General features: G+C 34.4%; 1 pseudogene; it reads right to left on the minus strand.

The window, feature by feature from the left end:
- The window catches only part of LOC116077436, a 19713-nt pseudogene that overhangs the window by 11609 nt on the left and 480 nt on the right, over nt 1–7624 (minus strand).

Below are 7624 nucleotides of genomic sequence, written 5' to 3' on the forward strand. Positions count from 1 at the left end.
ATAAAATTCCTATAAATGTAAAAAAAAAAAAAGAAAATACTAGTAATGATGTATTATTTTAAAATATACAGTTAAGATGTTTGGGGTTATTTAAAATTTATATTGAGATTTATATTTTATTTTCAGTATTGCTATAGAGAACCATCTACATAAGACTGTTAAATTGACTGTTGTTTTATATCAAACAACTTTTATAATACTCATTTTTGTTATAATTTATAAATTTTAAAGAATATGACAAAAAAGGCATTGTAAGTATTGAAGGGTGGGTCTCTGGGAGGAGTTGGGGTACAAAAGGGAAACAAGAATGTGATCTAATTCTATTTACTTAGAATATGTTTTTAAATGTTAACAAATTCAGATAAGTTGAAATCATGTATCTTTTCTCATCATAATGCCATAAAACTTAAATCAACAACAACAAAAAATCCTCTTTAAGAGTGGGTGGCACCAATTTATTTGCCATGGTCCCAGAATGAATGAAAAGGAAGGAAGAAAGTGAAAAACAGTATTCAGCTGTGTCTCTGTCTGTGCTGCAATGTGAGCAGCTATTCAGCTGTGTCTGTGTCTGTGCTGCAATGTGGGCAGCTATTCAGCTGTGTCTGTGCTGCAATGTGAGCAGCTATTCAGCTGTGTCTCTGTCTGTGCTGCAATGTGAGCAGCTATTCAGCTGTGTCTGTGTCTGTTATGCAATGTGGGCAGCTATTCAGCTGTGTCTGTGATGCAATGTGAGCAGCTACCCATATCACCTAAAGACAGGGCTCCCTGCAGTGACTGTATCTACCCTCAAGCTGTGAGCCAAAAAGAAATCCTCCAATATTTTTGTTTGTGGCAGCAATTATAGACAACTAACAGATCTATTTGTTCCAATCATGTTCTGCATTGACAGGGGTCTAACAGCAAAAGCATAACTGATCATAGACTGAAACCTAAGTTGTGAATAAAATATATCTGTCAGGTGATTTGTGACAATGGTAGAAAAAAATCATGAGAGAGATACTATATTGATGGCATTAACCTAATGATCACATTAAAAAAAAAGTTCATCCAACTAAATTAGATATTCAGAAAATTTTATATATTGATTGTCATTATGTGTCTCTGAATGGGTCCCATAGGAACATGAAGGGTTATAACTGAAATTTTTCTTTGAAATTTACATATTTGTAAAAACACTGATATAAGATGCAACCTACCTCTTTTCATTCTGTGGCCCACTTTATCACATGAGAAGATAAGGACGAGCTGTGGCCCTCTCAAGCATTTGATGAAAATGTCCCGACTTTCACATTGCAAGAGTTGAGAATGTCATACTCTACATATGAATTCTTTTTTTCAATCCAGAACAAAATTGTCTCCAGCATGATTTATGAGTGAGTGGTGAGTTCTTTAGAAAAGAGTAAAGGTAAAAGATGCATGTGCTTATATTACATAAACTCCAGAGAAGTGAAACAGATGCAGAATCAGGAAATATTTGTTGTTAAATCCTTAATGTGAAAAGCACCTTTAATATAAATAACAATCACATCTAAGACATGATACCCAATGATAATGGAAGAATCATTATGTTTCCAAAATTTTCCAATCAATTTCAATAGAAAACTTAGAACCAAACACTCCTAAATTATAAATGTATACAGAGAAAATTTGCATCCTCATGGAAAATGTAGTCATGCCCAACAAAGTTTTGAAAATATTTAGAAATTTATGATATAAAAGGAATGATTTTCTGAATGACCATTTATATAACATATGTGTTTTAGATGTGTTCAAGTCTACTGTGTTACTACTGTGTGTTTACATATTTTATTGCATGAAATATTATGGTAAATTAACTTTTATATTGAAAAATTTACACTAAAAATACCATATGGACATTTGTAATACAATTATATATTGACTTAAACCATATTTCTTCTTGAACAGTCTCTCTTGCCAATTTTTGACAAAATAATGTAAAATATGTATTGCCTCTAGTGCATTTATAAATGCTTAGAGTGTCATCTTTCTGATTTTAAAATACTACTGAAGTGGTCTTACCTGCCAAGGGAAGAATACCATATCTTACCTCTTCTCATGAGTTTGAAATTGTATTTGATGGAGGGTCATCTCATGCCGACTTTGGGCCACAGTATACACAGAGTTGTACACGTTATAACTCTCTTCATTTATGGTCATGTCAAACAACTTATCAGGTAAGAATGCCAAGGAAGTATTAGGTAGACTGTTATCCACAATTTTACAATCTTTCCTCAGAAATGATCACTTGAAGAATAAGTGCCATAATATATGAAGGTAAATATCTTCTAGGTATTTAGAAGGATTGTCTGTCTGAAAAAAAATTATAAAACTAATAATTTCCTTATTATGGTGTGAAAAATAAGGGTCCCATGTGTTGAATTTAACATGAAATTGTTATCAAATACTGAAGCTTTCCAGTCTGAATTCAGGACCCAGACTTTCCACATAAGTTACACCTACTTCATATTTACTATTAAGCTTACTTGGGAATCAGAATCTCCATAAAAATCATATTTGTAGATGAGTACAAGATCTGTACCTGATTTTTTTCAGGATTTGGTAAGACATGAACCACTACTGACTAGGATCATTTCTACAAATGCTATGCGGACTCCATTTTTATCCATCTCACTTCTCAAATCTGCCAGAGTTGGGGTACCTTTGTGATCATCTATGATGATTAGCCTGACCCAGATCCACTCAAAATAAAGCAAAGAGGGAAACCTAAGTCACTCTTCATGGATAGGAAAATGATGCAGACAGTTGAGGGCATATCTATATCACTGTACTTTAGAATAGAGTGAAGGGAAAGGTAGAGTAGACACAATTAACAACTGAACCTCTGGATATTTTCTGTACTTTTCTGGAATTCATAGGGAATACAGGTTTGATCTTCAAAGTATGTTTGAGTCTCAATTGGTAGAAGTCTTTATAATTGTTACTAAGTTGAAGTTATAATTTCTCATTTTGATGTACATTTTTAATGCAAAAAGCTAGGTTTTCATTGATACAAATTTCTTCTATTGATACAAAAAATTTAAAAGTACAGGGCTTAGACCCAATCCTTCTATAACTTAATATAAACTGATCTGAGATGTTTAAGCCTGTGAGTTAAGGGCCAAATAATAAATTCATGGCTCTGAGTTTATTGTTTTCAGATATTAATTAAATACCTGGAATAGCTGAGAATAGTTAATGGAGAACAGTCCAGATTATTTTACATAGATAGACTGGTTTTCAAAATGTCAAAAATCCACAAAATGTGATTTAATGTTATTAACTAATGTTATTTAGTGTTATTTATTCACTTGTTGAGACAAATTTGCTACTAACACCTTTTCTTTCATAGATTCAAAGAAACAGCTGAACTTCGCCAGGTTGCCACTGGACAGGAAATTGTCAATCTCTTCTACAGACCTATATTGTTCTTGAAAGGACACAATTTACAAATTAGGACAACTTAGTTCTGCTGAGACAGAATAGGCTAGTCCTTAATATTCCTGTTTCTCTAGGGTCTGTCAGATGATCCTGGGACAAAAGGCTAAAGACAGATAGATGCTCCAACTGCCTGACTTACTGGGGTTGTATAGGTAGACAGCTGTCTCTACAATTTGTCTTAGTTGTGGAAGCTGTATTAGGCTTCCTATATATTTTCAGTTAATGTTGGTCATTCTCGGATTTCTGATGGGGTTGAAAGACTACTTAGTTTCATAGCCAACCCAATGTATTTACATTGAGAGAACAGATTTGAGAGGATGGTTTTCAGATGACATACAATCTAAAGCCAGGACATAAGTCAGGTGTAAATTATAAGTCTTTTAGCCAGAACAGATGACAATGTTCTATTTTATTGACAAAAATGATAGACTGGGTGTTAGGTCTATTTTGTACTTTATCCATCACAAAATGGTAATAGTTATGCTCAATTTATATTTTAAGAGAAAAATTTATTTTTATTTTTTGTTTTTTTTTTGTTTTTGTTTTTTTTTTTTTTTTTTTTTTTTTTTTTTTTTTTTTTTTTTTTTTGCTTATTTGGTTTTTATTTTGTTTTTGTTGTTAAAGAGAAAAGGTGATATGTTGGAGGATTTTCCTTGTCCAATTACATTAAAATATTAATGCAGCAGGAAGCCTGTGATTGGAACAGGAAAAAGGAGGCAGAGCTAGGAGTTGCATGGACAGAGAGTGACAGAACAGGGGAGGGAAGATGCCAAGATAGAGGCAGGTGGACATGAAGAAGATCTTGAACTAGCATGACTCTAAATTGCCACAGGTAGTTATGATATCATAAAGGACACAATAATTGGGATAATTTGTCTAATCTAAGTGGGCAGCTTTTATCATTATCAATTGCTTCTGAAATTATTGTATTGGCATCTTGTGAATTAAAATTTTATTGATATATAAATCTGACTTGTTAAGTATAAGCTTCTAGAGTTTTCTACTGGGTTGCTAGATGTTGTGGCAGCTGACCACAGGGTAGACAGTCATTGCGTGGGGCTGGCGTGGCAGCAAAGGGAGCTCAGGAGCTCCAGCCCTGCCAGAGACTTGGCAGGCAGAGAGTAGCTAAATAAAGTGTGGAACTTGGCAGTTCTTTTTAAATATTTCCCACCACATCTATATTACTGTACTTTAGAATAGAGAGAAGGGAAATGTAGAGTAGGTATAACTAACAATTGAACCTCTGGATATTTTTTGTACTTTTTTGGAAGTCCTAAGGGAATACAGTTTTGATCTTCAAATCATGTTTGACCTAAAGGCTTCAAATCATTGCTGTAGAATTGAGTTGAATTTTATATCAATGTTTTTGTTTATTATTGATCCTTTCTGCGTCTTACTTTTGGGTCTTTTGATGCTATCCCGAATGAACAAAGACAGTTTTCTTCTCTGCACCAGGTAGCCCCTAAAGACACATCTCTGATACTTAGCACTTTATCTTTGTTGGTTTATTTGACTTTTGTGTCAAAGTTCATTCCAGGGTTGACATACTTTAGTGATTCATAAAAATGCAATGATACTTTCCACATATTGATAGGATCTGTAGAAAAGGAAATTAATAACATTGAAGTTCCTGAGAAAACAAAACAGTCCTGGCATTTGTGCATGTTGAATGATCCAGAGGAGCCCTGGCTATTTAGTAATAATGCCTTCTTCTCAATGGACAATAACAATCTGAAACCATCAAAAACTTAAGTACTAAGATATTTTTGATATTGAGAAACATGGAATTATAAATGCAGGGATGTTTGAAGTAAAACATAGAACAGAAATACTAAATATATAAATGTATGACAGCTAGAAATATACAATATTAAATGTATATGATCTTTTCACTAAGAATATGAACAGCAGGCTTAGAAAAATACTCACAAGGGAAAGTGGTTCCTATTCCAGTGTGAGAACATGAGTTTGATTCTCAGTATTCATGCATCTTGCAGGACATAGTTTCAGTTTGGGAGTTATGGAGAAATGTGGATCCCCAAATCTTGATGTCCATCTGTTTATCCATCTCAGTGAACTCCCTGACAATGATAGACCATGGTCCAAATGTGGCAGGGTCCACAAGAACTACAACTCAAATTGACAGCTGTCTTCCACAATCTGGCACATACTTGTGTATGTACACTAGCACAAAACATGTTAATGTACACAAAACCACCCTCTAACAATGATATCCTCCAAAGACTACCTTATAAAAAAATGATTAGAAAGGTAATCTAAGAGAAACAGCAAGGAAACCAGCTGGATAATGTGGGAATTCACCTTTTCCAAAAGCATAAAACCAAAACCTTTTCCCCAAATCAGCATATCCTTGAGCCAGTAACCAGAAAAACTTTTATTTTGACCCCTCTCCCAGAGGAATAATATAACCATAAAACTTACCATCACATCTATTTTGAAAATTAAAACAATCTAAAACAAATGAAATAAACTAAAATATCGTATGAGCCTTAATTAGGACAATTCTATCTAGCCAAGTAGAAAAAGACAACCAAAATTCCCGTGTAGACCACATTAAAAAGAATATGAGCTTCGTCTGGCTTGAGCTACAGGCTTTTATTAATTAATATTAAAAGCAGACAGTTTTTAGCATTGTAGTCTCTACTCTGGAGTCAGTGACTAATTTTCCCTATAGGACATTTCTATCTAGCCAAGTAGGAAAAGACACCCAAAATTCCTGTCTAGACCATGTTAGAAAGAATATGAGCTTCGTCTGGCTTGAGCCACAGACTTTACTAATTAATACCTGATACAGGCAGGCAATTATCCCTGTTCTCTCTACTGGAGTCAGTGACTACCTGTCTATCTAGTTTCCAACCACAGGTGAAACTTTCCATGGGACTTGGACAAAAGCTGAATATCAATCTACTTTAAATAATCTCAATGTCAAATTCATAGTCCAAATCCTCTGTTTTCAGAGGTAAGCAACTCCATTCCTTTTTTTTCCCCCTTGACTCAGTGTAGACTGTAATTCCCCACAGCAGGGGGCCTGAGAGCTGTTCTTTGTTCCAACTTGGCAAGCTTGAGTCATGTGTCTCCCTTTTGGTGTCACTCATCTATTCATCCAACAAAATAAATAAATAAATAAATAAATAATAAATAAATAAAACTTTAACTCTCAGGGTAATAATTTTAAATTACTAGTGGATTTGTGCCCAGCCAGCACATTGGGTAGCCAACTGTTGCGAGAAATTTATAAAAGAATCCGCTCCGCAAACTCTCTTTCCTGCCGGACCACCATCTAGTGAGGGTACCAGCCAGCCACAACACTATGTCCCCGAATACTCTTGATATTTTCTCCGAGCTAGCAAGATCATTTCGCTTACTTATAACGTTCTTCACCCCCACAATCAGTATCTAGCACCTAGGTGCCGGTAAAAGCATGACTCTTAAGGCTTAATTATCCCACCAGTTTTATATATCAATAAGACCACAATTTACAAGATGCCAATACAATAATTTCAGAGCCAAATGATAAAGACAATGTTTTAACCCAATTATCCTAACCTTGTAAAAATCTTAGCTACCTGTGGCTGTTATAACCACACAGGATCTGAATCTTCATCTTCCCTTGCTGCCATGATGGTGATCTTCTTCCTCCTGGTCTCTGTCTGACCTTTCTCCTCCTAAAATCTAGCTCCACCTCTCTATTCCTGTCCAATCACAGGGCTGTCACTGCCCTAACGTGATTGGACAGAGAAAATGCAGCAACAGGATAATCTATTCTACTATCTCAAAAAAAAAAAAAAAAAAAAAAAAGATTACTAAACGAATATACTTAAAAGATACAAATAAAAATCACTCATAGAATAATAGGACAAACTAAGTATAAAACAACATTATAACCTTGTGATCCACTTTAAATGTACAAAAATGTAAACTAGGCAAAACACTTTCTCTGGGAGAGGCTGGGGTTACCTAGAAAGTAGCAGACAGGAAACTGAAGTTTGTTCTCTTTCCATATCCTATGGTGAAAAGAACCCAGGACATCAAATACATGAATGTAAAAAATGGGAATCATTTCCGGATGCCGTTTCTTTCTTTTCTTTCTTTCTTCCTTTTGTTCTTTCTTTCTTTCTTTCTTTTAGTTTTTTTTTTTGTTTTT

The sequence above is a fragment of the Mastomys coucha genome, unplaced genomic scaffold, assembly GCF_008632895.1.
Source record: "Mastomys coucha isolate ucsf_1 unplaced genomic scaffold, UCSF_Mcou_1 pScaffold5, whole genome shotgun sequence".
NCBI classification, from domain to species: Eukaryota; Metazoa; Chordata; class Mammalia; order Rodentia; family Muridae; genus Mastomys; species Mastomys coucha.